We start from the raw sequence: 14,890 nt of genomic DNA, 5'->3' as shown, positions 1-14,890 counted from the left end.
GATTAAAGATTTGGGTTTAGACTTTGCAAATGTTTCTTAAAATCCAATACACCTGGGATTAAGAGGATCCACAGTGAAAATGATTCACTTAGCTAATAAATATGTATGGTTGACAGCCCCAGATCCATACTTCAAAGTGTTCTTTTTTTTCTTTCCTTTAAATTTCTGGACTGAAATGGTACCCACAGATCCTGAGAAAGAGGATGCGGCTGTGTTTTTTCTGAAACATTCCCCAAGCACACTAGTTCTCAGTGGGGTCAGAGTGATACATCCCCTGCAGAATGTTTAGGAAATTTGTTGGGAAGAATTTTTTTTTTAATGGAGGTACTGGGGATTGAACCCAGGACCTCATAGGTGCTAAGCATGCACTCTTCCACTAAGCTATACTCTCCCCCTTTAAAGTGTTCGTAATGTACTTGTTCCTTTAAATTCTGTCTTTGGGAGAACACTGCTGAAATTACCGCTGAAGTAAACAAGTGTAATTTTCATCTCCATCCATTTATGTCCCCATTTCACGGCCTTTGAATTTTCTGTTCCTTCCACCCAGAATGTTGTTCTTCCCTCACATGGCTTGTTTACTTCAGTTCAGTTAGGTGTTTGCTCTTATGTCAATTGGTCTTCCTGACCACTCTGTCTAAATTACACTCTACACCTCATTCCATCTCTCAATCTGCTTTAAAAAAATAAAAACTGCAATAATGTCCATCTGACATTTGGTTCAGTGTTTATAGAATCATTGAGGATTTGGAGTCATTTATATATTAATTTAATTTAATTTATTTTTAACAGGGAAAATACATGCTAAAGAATCATTTTCTAATTTAAGGCAGAATATTTTCAGTTTCATTTACTCTTTGAAAAGTTACCAGCAGGACTGCAGTAAAGGCAACAAATGGTCTAAAAGGAGACATCAATTTACTCCACCATTTCTGAGTAATTACTTTACCATCTTTGTTGGCCTTTCTCTTCTCTACTTGTTCACTATCGTAACCTGTAGTTAAAAGGACTGACAGTAAGAAACTTATATAAATAAACTTCAGCTCTTAGGTAAATACTACTACAATGAACCAAATTTATATGAAGGTTACCATGCTGTGGTTATGTACACTTTCAGTGGAAAAAAAATTAGCTAAATCCTAAGTAATAGAGAGACATTGACAAATATACATGAGAAAAAGACAAGCATCTATTCTTTGGTGGTTTCTATACATCCAAAACTTTACAGGTGTGGACTTGTTTCCTCCTTATAAAAACACTAAAAGGACGTGTCATTATCTTCATTTTACAGATGAAGAAAGACTGAGAGGCAAAGTAACTTGCTCAAAAATCACATCAGCTGTTAAGTGGCAGACTTGCGACATTCAAGCAAGTTTTTGACTTTCCAAATATATATTTCTTTCCACTGGACAAGCTGTTCTCAAAATGTGGTCCAATGATCACTGCAGATCATCAAGACACTTTCAAAGGGTCCATGAGGTCCTTCCTTTTTCCTCTATTTATCTGTAAGAGGCCAAATTTCTCACATTTCAATCAAAACCATGTATCATATCAAAATGAATGCAAAAACAGATATGAGAACCCAGTTATCTTCATATAAGCCAGACATTACGGAGCTTTGCAAAAATGTAAAACAATGCCATTCTTCTCATTATTTTTTTATTAAAAAATTTTTTTTCATAATATGGTACAGTATCCATGGGGGTTTGTTCTAGGACCCCCCTTGGATACCAAAATCCAGGTATATTGAAATCCCTCATATAAAATGGCATAGTATTTGCATATAACCTACACACACTTCTTCTCATATACTTTAAATCATCTCTAGATAACTTATAATATCTACTGCAATGTAAATACTACATGAATAGTTGTAAATACAATACAAATGCTATATAATTGCCTGAACATGGCAAATTGTTTTGTTTTTTGGGGGAACTTTTCTGGAATTTTTTTTCTTTTACTATTTTTTGATCCACCATTGGTTGAATCCATTTATTTAGAACCAGCAAATATGGAGGGCCAATTGTACTTATGTTAACAACCTATAAATTTATTATTCTTTTAAAATGAATCATTAAATACTAAACAAGTTATCTCAGTATCTCTCCCCAAAGTGTCAAACTGATCTACCTGTTTGACACAATCCCTATCAAAATCCAGTTGTTGGGTTTTTTTTTTTGCAGAAATTGGCAAGCTGATCTTAAACTACATCCAGAAATAAAAAGGATCCAGAATAGCCAAAACAACCTTGGAAAAGATTAACAAAGTTAGAGGACTTACATGTCCCAATTTCAAAACTTTTTACAAAGTTACATAATCAAACATTGTGGACGAGTGGCATAATGTTAAAACATATAAATCAATAGAATAGAAATGAGAATTGAGAAATAATCTACATTTATGGTCAACAAAGGTGCTAAGGCAATTCAACGGGGAAAGAAAAACAAATGGTGCTGAGACAAAAAAAAAAAAAAAAAAAAGGATATCTGCATGTAAAAGAATGAACCTGGACCCCTATCTCATACCACACACAAAGAGATCAAGGTCATCCATATCACAGGAAGCATATCCTCCCCACGTTGGTGGTCTACAATTTTACTTTTGACCTCCTCATATTCCTCCCCTCACTGCTGCAAAACATTCAATATTTTAAAATTTTTAGTTTTGTATGAAGTTTGTGGTCACACAATAACCATAGCATAACTTAACAGCATTTATATCACTTTCTTCCCCCAAATTATATCTCATTTGCTGTCTTCATAATAGAACAAAATCTTCTGTCCTACAGATAATCTATAGACTTAAAATGCAAATATCTAGTTGAATGACGAATGTACAGCCTCTTGACAAAATCCTTTTATAGCAACTGGAAAATGAACAATATACATGACTAATATCAGATTCCTTCTAGTTTATATGAAGAAGGGTTGGAAAGTGAAAGTGCAGCAAGCCCTAAAGACAGAAGAATAAACTGGCATTTAGAGAAAACAAGGCACATAAAGTGAAAATGGAAACTGCATCTTGGATATACTCAGATGCATGTAAACAAGACAGTATAAATAACACAAGTGAACAATATGAACTGAATGAATGGTATTTTGCAGAGAATATTTGTTTTAAAACAGATACTTCCCCCCCAATACTATACAGAAACATATATATAAGTATTAGAGTTTTTTGTAATTGACTTAATAATTTTAAAATAATTAGATTCACATAAAGTTGTAAAACATAGTACAGCAAGTGCCCACGTACTCTTCATCCAGTTTCCCCCAATGATAACATTACACAGTTAGCCCTCCATACCCACAGGTTCCACATCTGTGGATTCAACCAACCTCAGACTGAAAATACTTCAGAAAAAAATTTCAGAAAGTTTCCAAAAGCAAAACTTGAATTTGTCATGTGCTGGCAATTATTTATATAGCATTTACATTGTGCTTACAACATTTACATAGCACATGCATTACACTAGGTATTATAAGTAATCTAGAGATGGTATACAAGAGAATGTGCATAGATTATATGCAAATACAATGCCATTTTATATAAGGGACTTGAGCATTCGTGAATTTTGGTATCCAAGGGGAGTCCTGGATCCAATCCCCAGCAGATACAAAGGGATGACTGTTAAGTGTAGTTCAATATCAAAACCAGGGATTGACATTGATATAATCCACAATTTTACTCAGATTTTACCAATTTTACATACACTCTTTTGTGTGTGTTTCCATGTGATTCGGTGGTGAGAGGTAATTTAGTTTATTCATTCATTCATTATATTAAATAGAGGTACTGGGGATTGAACCCAGGACCCCGTGCATGCTAAGCATGCACTCTACATCCGAGCTATATCCTCCCCTTATGTAATTTTATCCCATGTATATAGATTTATGTAACCGCCACCAAAAGATACAGAGCTGTTCAATCACTAAAAAGATCCCTCATGCTAACCCTTTATTGTCACAACCATCCTGCTCCCCCTACCCATCCTTAATGCCTGGAAACCATCAATCTGTTCTCTTTCTATATAATTATGTCATTTTGAGAAATGTTATATAAATGAAGCTACATGGTTGTTCCAATTCAAGATTGTTTTTTCACTTCACATAATTCTTTCAAGATCTATCTACATTGCTGTGTATTAATGGCTTGTTCCTTTTTACTGCTGCATAGTATTCCATGGTATAGATCTACCACAGTTTAAGCATTCACTCACTGAAGGGCATTTGGGTTGTTCCCAGTAAAAAGACACTATTTTTAAACACAGCTATACTGTAATAAGCAAGCTGCTTTCGTAAGAGGACTTTTAAAGGCCTTATGCTCAATTAAGCCGTTACTCTGCATATATGTACAGAGCTTTTTCGCACAACATTAAAACTTAAAAAAACAAAACAAACAACCCCCATGAAATCCCATAGCTTCCTTTCCCAGTGAGGGCCAAGGCAACAAGGTAAATCTGCAGTTAGTTAAACTTCTAACTCAGACTGTAAGGTGATATTTTATACCAGTTACAGAATTTCTTTCATGTAGCAGGCAGGCTAGTGAAATTAATTGCACAACTAGCCCACAAAAGTAATTTATATCTCTCATTGATCAAACAAAAGTTAGGAGAAGTCAAATTATAGCACTTTAAACTCTTAGACAATACCAAATCACTGCCTTTTAAAAACAAAGGTCAAGAATAAAAACAAATGGAGTTTATGTTCTGTATTTAATTTCCTTTGAAAGTAGTTCTAGGGAGTTGTAGATGAAAACATTAGTCAAGCAGGCTGTAAGAACCGTCACTTAAACACATTACATGGTCTAGTATTTATTAAATACATAGGTTCAAAAACCTCACAACTTGCTTGCAGAAGTGGGCTTACAGATCAGATATTAAGAAAAAAGTTATAAATCTACAATTTTGAGGGCGAAGAGAGAGCAACAAAGATCATAAAGTGTAGACTTTCAAAACTCACAAGAAAAAAAATTTAAGTTAACAGGAATGTGTGGAAACTAAAGGAGGTAAGAAGAGGCAAAATAATAAAGGATAAAATCTGGGAATAAAAAACCAAACTGCTGGAAAATAAGGTAGACAGCTAGTTTTGAGCCAGGATTAAATAACTCGTATCTTATTTCAACCATCAGCCAATAAATAATTGAAGTAAATCCTAGAAAAATACACACACTCACGTCTTATCAGGTACAAGCAAATTTGTTTAATTATGTAACATATCCTTATTTGTGAAGCAAAGTTAACGTAATAAAATTCATCATATAGTTTGATTCTTTCTGCATATCTGTATTATTAGTAAACATTATCAGAATTAGCAGGAATCAAGTGGAAGATTATTTTTCTTTTATAGAAAAAAGACTACTGTTACACTGAGGGAAAAACAGACATGCTCCCTTCCCTTTATGATACCCATCTTAGTTTATTCATCTCAAGTTATAAGTAATAAGTTATGACCACTGTATGCAAGTATGTATGACTAAAAAGATAGTGTATTGATTCTGTGGTTTGGGGCTGCAAGTGCATTTGAAAAGTTCACTACCATTTGTAACCACACTTCTTTGCCCAACATATTTACAATAGATCGTGAAAGTGTTAACAGTGAAATTTTCTAATCCAAATAGCAACAATATCATATAAACCCATCAGTCTTAAGTGTTTATTATTGTAACATTTTTCAGAATATTAACTCTCAGTACTTCTTTATTTCTAAGGAATTAAAACTTAGTATTAACTCAAATGAGTATAATGAGGTATCCTAATGTGCCAGTACAAGAAAATCTCTTTCATTGCTTGGCAATTCTTGTCTTCTGCATAGTATTTGAAAAAGCTGATTTCAATTTTATAAAATTTTCTACTGCTGCTGCCATGTAAAGCTCTTCAAAGGAGCATCCAACCCTACTGGGTTCAGTAATTTGGGAGGCCTGCCATAACATTATATACTTCAGCTCACTATTCAGCACAAGGTGCAGCTGCCTTGAACCCTGGCCAGGCATTACTATCAGAAGACTTCATAAAAGAACTGTTTTCATGCGAACCTTCAATTTGTCTAACTGTACAAACTCCAAGGACACTATTATGTGTGACGATCCAGTACATTTTCAGAAGTGCCTGGGCAGAGGAAGGAACAGTGTGTCTGGCATGTTGTTCCACAGATAAGAAACACTCAAGAACTGATAAATAATGAGAATTAAAAACAGCAACAAAACAGTAGTCAGCCTACGGCCATAACAAATTCAAATAACTTGCTTAATTTTAACTCTGTTAAGGAGTTCAACTGTTGCTTGCTGGCACATTGGTAGCACAATGAATACGGACCCCAACTGTATAAACTAGATGGTGAAACACATGCCAGCTAAATAAAATTTAAAAGATATTATAATAATTTATCACTAAAATAATTTACCACATACTTTTTAATTCCAGATACTCCATTTGAAATATATTCCACAAATACCTGCATTCTAATGAAAAAACAAAAAAAAAAACTTCTGTAAAATAAGCAACTCTCCTGCATCTGATGACCAATTTTGAAAATGGTTAACTACAGGTTGCACTTCCAGTCACTTTATAAATGCAAACCCCCACAGTACTCCTAACAGAACACATCCTCAGGATGCAACACCACCATGTGCGTCTGAATGACAAACTCAATCTCTTAATATGCATGAAAATAACAATATTTAATCATAATTTTTAATCATACATACTATGTGTTAGGCACGATGCCAGGGGCTTTATATACTTCATCTCTAATTCTCACAATTCCATGTGTTAAGCATTACCACTCCCATTTTATAAATGACTAAAGTGAACTGAGGCTCATTTTGGGGGTCCCACAGCTGATAAGAGAATATAGAGGTCTCCTACATTCTCATCAGCCTTTTCTGTACGTATGGCACATGAGATCTGAAAGCATTATTTATCAATTTATCTAACTTATCAGTTAACCAAAGAGTTTTAGACAATGCTATGCAGAGTGATGTAAGCTAGGGGTACTTTTTGAGGCACTGAAGGGACTACACAGTTATATGGTTCGTGTTTTAATTCTAACACACATCCAAATTTCTTCCAGGTCCTGAACCTATGTATCTGTCAATTCTAGGTGTATTAGTTATGGAATATGGAAGATCATTAAGCCAGTATAGTCCTCTCAGACCCAGAAGAAATGGTCACTTAATCAAAACTCAGGTATTGCTTCAGAACCCAAGTTTATTCTGGTACCAGGTAAAGCCTCAGAATTGGGCCTAGAGTTTGACCGCTGATTACAGACATGTCTACAACAAAACATCCATATTCCATAACCATTACTTAAGGACATATTCACTCAGAGAGAAAAGCAAGAACTGAAAAGATGAGCACTCAATCAACACATAAGGAAGAAGCATTCCCTCTCAAATACGGCCAAATATGTCAAATTTTGTTAAACTGAGGTGTGTCCAATCACTCTAGTCACACTGGCAATCTCCCATGCTACAGATTTTACTGTTTCAAATATTATAAGTAGGTGGGCTGCCAGTTTGACTTTAACCATCTTTCCATTATTCAAAAGTTCCTGTAATCAATGACATTTAGGCTAAAAGCAAAGGATTTCTTCAGAATTACAATTAGGCAAACTATACCTTTAGAGATATACATACACACACACACACACACACATACACACACACATAAATATACACATATTTTTTTCTGGAAAATTTTAGAAAAATCATCTGCTATTTATTAAACCTCACTATTTTAGAAAGCACCTCTTCCCCGTTTACTTAGTTGACACGCTGTCCCAATTACACACGGGACATGAGAGCCTCAACAGTTTAAGTTTCCGCATAAAAGCAAGCTCAAAGAATGGAAGCACCCTCCTCTGCACCTAGCAACAACAAAAAAGACAACGACAAAAAACTTCAAACACACAGGGATTTCGGGGGCAGAGCCTAAGGCTCAACCATAACGTGTGTAAATCTGACCCCCGAGGTCCGTGGCACTGACAGTCATTCAACTTTCTTTTTAATATTCCCATTGTGCTTTTTCTAGCACCACAGCCAAAATGTACTACCTAACATTTCACCGACCATTCGGAATGCCTTATTTCCTCTCTAAAAATTCTCGGGGTGCGAGGCCGGGGGCCGCGGCCGTGGGGTGGGCCGGGGAGCCCAGGGCACCGACGACAGCCACCCGGGAGAGCAGAGACACGTTCGGCACCCGCTCCTGGCAGGCCTGCTGTGGCTGGTTCCCGAGTCCCTGGGGCTGCAAGGGCAGCAGCAGCAGCTATGGCTGGGACTCGGGAACCCTTCCCTTGCCTCCTCCGCTAGGCCTCGAGGGGTTTGCTTTTCACATGGCCCCCGGGTGGGGGCGGTGGGCACAAGGTAGTGGATGCAGCTGCAGCTGCAGCGGCGGGCCAGGCGAGCCGGGGCTCCCTCGGAACCCGACCTTCCGGCGTGCTGCCGGCAGCAGCACCCCGATGGGGCCCCGGCTGGAGCGCCGACGGCTAGGCGGGGAAGGCCACCTTCTCACACACCACATCTCTCCCCTGCCTGCCTCCTTCTCCGTTAGCGCTACCGGTTGGCGGGCGGGGGAGGGGAGCGAAGCGCGTTATTCCCGGGTAGCTGGAGGGGGGAGGTGAGGGCATCTCTTACCCGCGTTACTGAGGAGGAGGAGGAGGCGGCTGGAGCGCGGCGCGGCGGGGCGACGGCGGGGCTGGGTGGGTGCAAGTAAGAGTCTTACGAAAGGGAATTAACCCCATCACCAGCCCGGACACCGGCTCCAGCGGCAGCCGCGGCTGGCAGAATCCCGCCCCTTCCCACCACGCACTAGCCCCGCCTCTTCGTTCTCTTTGAGGGTCAGTCGACAAATCATAGGTTGTATATCCTCCGATTGACATGAGCATTATCCAATCACGTCTGAACAAACTGCCTTCTCTCCACCCCTTCATCTCCTCCCGGGCCGCGGGAGCGCCTTGCCAGGTCTTTCTCCACCCTCCAGGGAAAAAGAGCCAATCGGCGGTAAGTAACCGCCCTTGAAGGACGCAAAGCCCGACCAATGGTAAACGTAAGAGGACAGCCATTTTGCCCACTTGTAAAAGAGCCACCTTTTCCCACGAGTTGGAGCCTGAGGTTGGGGAGTTCTGGGAGTTTTTACTGACCTGGAGGTATTGGAAAGACACCATATTTCTTCAAGGAGTACTTATAGTGCTTTATAGGAATAAAGGAAAATTGTCATCCTCCATGTGAGGGGAAGTGGGGGAATGCTGCTTAAGGGCTTCGCTTCTCCCCTCGGCGATAACGGGTTCTAAAGCCGAACACCTGGTTTCTCCAGCCTCAGCTGGGAAAGGCGGGGTAATTGCCCTTTTCGGCCTGCAGCTGACTACAGTTCCCAACGTGCTTTGTTCTCGGCCGTATCCTTTTCTCCGTTTGCTTCCCGCGGGGCCTGACGGGAGTTGTAGTTCCTGGGAGGTGCCAATGCCGCCTCGTTGGCCAATAAAGGACAGGGCTTTTCAATGATTTGGAGTTTGGGGCGGGGAACCAGTCGCTCCGCAGTGGTGAAGCCTTTTCGCCCGCCTAACAGAAGAGAGTATGCGGTAGGAGAGAAAGGTAGTCGGGAAGTGTTTTCTCAGAACTCTGTAGGGGTTTTAGATTACTGGTATTTTGAACTCTCCTACTTTCAGTTTCTCCCTTTGAAGTCACTTCCGCTTTGAGGAGGACACATGACAAACCTGTGGCGGGAGTTGGAGATTCTGCAGCGAGTGCACCAGGTGTGGCCTTCGGGGAGTGCCGTGATGTGGCGGGCAAGTTGGGGGTTTCTTGTAAGAGATAGGAAGTGGAACGGAATTTAATTGCATTTTACGAAAGAGTGGGTGAAATGGGATGGGGGGGTAGCCCCCAAGTCTAGAGCGCCGTTCTCCACCCCAGTCTTCAACCCCAGAGCCCCACTTTTCTTGTCCTTTGACTTGCTCACTGTTAGGTTGCACCCGCATATTTGTGCAGGGTGCCTCTAAAGCCTTCACCTCTTCTGTTTGACTAAAAACAAGCAACTCAAAAGTTCTGAGGTAACTCCTCCCACTTTTAGAAACTTCTAAAGGCTGGTTCGAAGAAGAAAAGCTACAGAAGTAGTGGGGCTCGGGATTGATACTTAAGAATGGTCCCCATTGCCCTTTTTTTTTTTTTTTTTGAGTAAATAAGTGTTGACAGGGTGCCAACTGATGAATACTGATCATTATAAAGACTTTGGAGCCAAAAGCCTAATAAGCTTAACACATTCGACCCTGGTTTCTGCCCCTGTTGGGGTGCAAAGTTCAGTGTATTTTTGCTGTTGACATTCCCTTTGCGGTACCTTGGGAAACTCATTGAGTAAAGGAGATGCAGGTGTTACCAGAAAAATCCTTCCCTCCGTAAGCCTGTTAGCTTTCATCCTTAAGCTCCCCATCATTTTGACTGAGATTTCCTCAAATTCTAACTCAAATTTTCCTGCGGTTTCACTGAGACTTTCTCTTATGACTCATCTTGTAAATATTTATTGAGCACTTTTACTGTATTAGGCTCTATACCAGACTTTGGGGGAAGAATAGTGCCAAAAAGTCTCCTTATCCAAAAGTAGTGAGGAAGATAGAGGCCAAGCAAAATTAATGTTCGTGTTACTCATTCTTTTAATCTCTAACTTAAGTCAAATCTTCATTTGTCGTGTTTTGCCAGTTAATTTTCCATTCTATCTCTGGACTAAAATAAGCATATTTTTTCTTTTCTTTTCTTTTCTTTTCTTTTTTAACTGAAGCACTAAGTCTGTGCCCAAAACTCCTGAGTGGTATTTATGCACTAACTAATTGGTTAATTTTATAGTGTAATCCTTTTAGATATAGGAATAAAATCATACCTTTTGGCCACTGTTCTACATCCACCAAAGTCTTGTCTCTTGCTTTTTAACACAGTTGGGAATTTCTTACAATTAAGCATAATAGTCTTCTATAGATGCTTAGTTTTTTTTTTTTTTTTTTTTTTTTTTTTTGTCTGAGCTCTTCCAGTGCTCAAGTCAACAAATAGTAACAATGGCCATCATTTTATTGTGTGTTTCTTCTGAGTCAGGAATGATGACAAGTGCTTTAAATACATGTTCCCTGCAACAATCCTCAAGTATTGTTCTGTGACGTTTTATACTTGAAATTGGAGCTTAGTGAAGTTCAATAAGATTTTAAACCCTTGATCAGTAAATTTTGGAGCTGAGATTCATATCCAGATCAGTCTCATTCCTGAGCTCTTAACCAGTGCTCATCCTGACTCTGAAATATTCATTAATCCCCCAATATATGCCAGATACATACAGAGAAATGTGAAATTCCATCCCAGGATTCTGGAATTAATGGTGGCACTCACTTTGTCTTTTGAGCTATCCTTTGGCATCACATAACACATACTTAACTGTATTTGAAAAACAGGAAAACATAAGAAAGTAAAGGTCATCTGTAATCCTGTTACCCAGAGATACCACTATTAAATTTTGGTGGATAGCCTCACAGATCTCTCTCTTACAAAGAGATTATCATTTTTAATGGCTATGTGTTATTACATTGTATGTTTTAATATAACCAATTCCTAGCTCATGGATACTTAGATTATTTTTGATTAACTTTTCTTTTGATTGTGGTAAAGAATATATAAACTTCACCATCTTAACCATTTTTAAGTATATAGTACAGTAGTATTAAGTATATGCACCTTGTCATGCAACAGATTTCTGGAACTTTCATCTTGCAAAACTGAAACTCTGCACTTGCTGAACAACAGCTCCTCTTTTCCCCCTCCCACAGCCCCTGGCAACCACCATTTGACTTTCTGTTTCTAAAAGTTTGACTTTGGTTGCTTCATATAAGTGGAATCCTGCAGTATTTGTCCTTCTGTGACTAGTTTGTTTCACATAGCATCAAGTCCTCAAGGTTCATCCATGTTGTAGCATGGGACAGGATTTCCTTCTTTTCAAGGCTGAATAATATTCCATTATTTGCATATACCGTCTTTCACTTATCCATTCATCTGCCAGTGAACATTTAGGCAGCTTCTACTTCTTGGCTATTGTGAATAATGCAGCATTAAAATCGGTGCAAATATTTCTTCATATATACACAGAAGGAGGATTGCTGAATCAATTAACTTTTAAAAGCAGTGCTGTCATGAGCACCATTTTTGTATGCTTGCCTGATTACCCCTTAAATCTAACTTTTTAGAAGTAGGATTATTTATCCCCAAATACTGTGTAATTTCTAAATTGTTCAGAATGGTTGTTCCCATTTTCTTTTCTACTGAAGGTGTTTGAGAGCACCCATTTCCCATCTTCTCTTCTATCCAATCGGATTGCAAAAAGCAGTCCCTCATTTAATTCTATCTAGTTGAATTCTGTTGATGTTGAGCATCTCCTTGTGTACTGTTGTTCAATCTCTTCTGAGTAGACTATCATAGTCTCTTAATTTTAAAGAAATTACTTCTGATGTTTTTAACTCTCTCATGTATTTTGTTTACTCTCATTTTGCAATTTGTCTATTTAACTTTTTAAAGCTGTTTTTCTGTGACATAGTTTAAATTATTTTAATGTTGAAATTTGTCTTTTCCTTTTTAGTTTCGAGTTTATTTTTGATGCTTCGCAAAAGCTTTTTGATGATTCAACATTGGATGATAAAATGTGTATATAATTTATATTTGTTTTTACATTTATTTTCACAATCTATATATACTTGGTTTTGTTTGGATTCTGTTCTCTTTCATTGTTTTGTCTTTTCTTTGACTTGTACCATACCCATTATCTTTATTTCTGTAACTTTATAATATGTTTTAATATCTGGCAGGTAAAGTGTGCTTTCACTTTTTTAGACATTTTCTTGTCAGTCCTACATTTTCTTGTATTTTACTAAGTTGATTTGGGTGTCATTTTGTCAAATTAAAAATAAATATCCTCACTTTTATATTTTAACAAAATAGAAGTTTGACATTTATAGGGATACAGAATACTACTGAAAGGCAAGTATTTCATTTCATATTAACAATACAGAATTTTTCATAGGTACAGTCAAGGTTCAATGGGGGCATCCTGTGCTTTGTTACAACGTGTTTTTATTACAGAGTTGGATCCAAATGGTTACATTTTAAGAGCACATCTGATTTTTTAAATTAGAGAATCACTTTTTATACAGAGGTTTACATTTTATAGGTGGCTTGCTGTAGGCCCTGATGACTTCAGAATGCTTACCTCTAATTTATAACTACTTACCCTGCTCTACCTCATAGCCTTCTCAGAGTACTTCAAATTCAACATACCCCTAAATCTGTCCCTCTTTATCTCATTTGTTTATTTGTTCAGGATATATTTATTGAGCATATCCTTAGAGAAGTACTGGGTAATGGTCAAGAGGATGGGCTCCAGGCTGCCTAGGTTCGATTCTGGGTTCTGCCCTGAACTCATTGGGTGACCTTGGGCAGATTACTTAAGTATCTGTGCCTTTTTCCTTATCTGTAAAAACTGAGATAAAAGTAGTCACAGGCCATTGTGAGGCTTCAATGAGTTAATACATGTAAAACACTTGAAATGGTGCCTGGGGCATAATAAGTGCGGGTTAGGTTTTGTTAATATTGTTTCTGTTGACCTGGTTGATCCTAGAGGACTGAAGTAAAAAAAATAAACAGTAAACAACACTGTGGTCTTGAGTTTATCAAGGCTTTCTGTTTGGAGGGAGTAAACAGATGAAAATAATTGTCATTCCTAGTAAGTGCTTAAAGGAAGCCAACTAATACTAAAGAAAATGTAGGCAAGTCCAGTTGGAAACTACTGCAGCTTTCCAGTTGAGCAGTGGTGACTTGAGGTGGGTGAGGGTAGTGAAACTGGAAAGAAATGAATGGATTTGAAATATATTTTGGGAATAATTAATAACAAGTGGATTTAATTTGGTGGTTAAGGAAGAAGGAGAAATCAAGAATGAACCCAGGTTGCTGGTTTGAGTAACATGTATGGTTGTACTGTTACTGAGATTGGTCATGGAACACACAATTTGGTGGAGAAATCAAGACTTTAGTTTTGGACATTTAGGCTAGAAATGTCTATAAGATATCCAAAATATCATGTAGGTAATTAAGTGTAGTAGCCTGACGCTAAGAGATTATAAATTGTATTACCTGGACTATTTGTGGTAGCCTGCTAAAAGGTTGTCCCTACCCCGACATCCATTCTTCCAAATTTGACCAGGGAATATTTGTAGAGTAGTGACTTGGTTAAACTCTAGGAAAGGCTCCTGATTTCTTACAAGATGAAGTCTGAACTCTTAGCATGGCATATGAGAACCTCCCTAATCTGTCTTGTGTTTACTTCTTTACTGCTTGTCACAAAGCCATCTTTATTTTTTTCCTTTAGCTATACTAAATGGCTTATGATTTTCTGAAACTTTGTGCTTTTGCAAATACGGCTTCTTTCTCTCTAGAATATCCTTGATTCTCCGTCTGTTAACTTCACTCTTCCTTCAAGGTTCAACTTAAGAGTTACATGAGATATTTAAATAAGGTGTACTATGCAGCAAGCATTTTTTTTTCCTAAGTGAAGCCTTTTTTGACTGCTTGTTACACGGAGTCAGCACACCCACTTTTGTATAGGTATTCTCATATATACTTCTTTCATAGCGCTTATTGCGTTGTGTTGCACTTGTTTATAGCTCTTATTTCCACCCCAGATTGAGCTGGGAGGTGAGGCTACATTGGCGCAAATTCATCTTTGTGTACCGGTACTTTCTGCAATGCCTAGTACATAACAGGCACTATGTAATTTGTTGAATGAGTGATTTTAAGTGGCAGTGTTGCATAATGGAAAAATTTGGACTTTTACATTAGACCAATGAGAGCTCCGGGCTTAATATTGTTACTGGGAAAAGGG

At 38.1% G+C, this 14,890-nt stretch overlaps 2 protein-coding genes across 16 annotated transcripts in view; one reads left to right on the top strand and one right to left on the bottom strand.

Moving 5' to 3' along the window:
- R3HDM1 (R3H domain containing 1) overlaps nucleotides 1–8,821 on the bottom strand; it is a 141,455-nt gene extending 132,634 nt beyond the window's left edge. For 6 of the 13 annotated variants that reach the window (XM_032479352.1, XM_032479351.1, XM_032479353.1 and 3 more), the window contains exon 1: nucleotides 8,632–8,820. The gene's annotated coding sequence lies outside the window, so the exon portion shown is untranslated. Of the gene's footprint in view, nucleotides 1–8,631 lie in introns of all 13 variants that reach the window. The other 7 variants (XM_032479358.1, XM_032479360.1, XM_032479361.1 and 4 more) reach the window with 3 other exon arrangements.
- Nucleotides 8,822–9,076: 255 nt separating this feature from the next.
- ZRANB3 (zinc finger RANBP2-type containing 3) overlaps nucleotides 9,077–14,890 on the top strand; it is a 207,197-nt gene continuing 201,383 nt past the window's right edge. The window contains exons 1-2 of one of the 3 annotated variants that reach the window (XM_032479348.1): nucleotides 9,117–9,143; nucleotides 9,660–9,746. The gene's annotated coding sequence lies outside the window, so the exon portion shown is untranslated. Of the gene's footprint in view, nucleotides 9,144–9,478; nucleotides 9,747–14,890 lie in introns of those variants that run through there. The other 2 variants (XM_032479349.1, XM_032479347.1) reach the window with 2 other exon arrangements.

This window comes from Camelus ferus, chromosome 5 (genome assembly GCF_009834535.1).
Source record: "Camelus ferus isolate YT-003-E chromosome 5, BCGSAC_Cfer_1.0, whole genome shotgun sequence".
Classification (NCBI taxonomy): Eukaryota; Metazoa; Chordata; class Mammalia; order Artiodactyla; family Camelidae; genus Camelus; species Camelus ferus.
The sequence above is the reverse complement of the archived record's forward strand: the minus strand, read 5'-3'. Positions and strand labels throughout refer to the sequence as shown.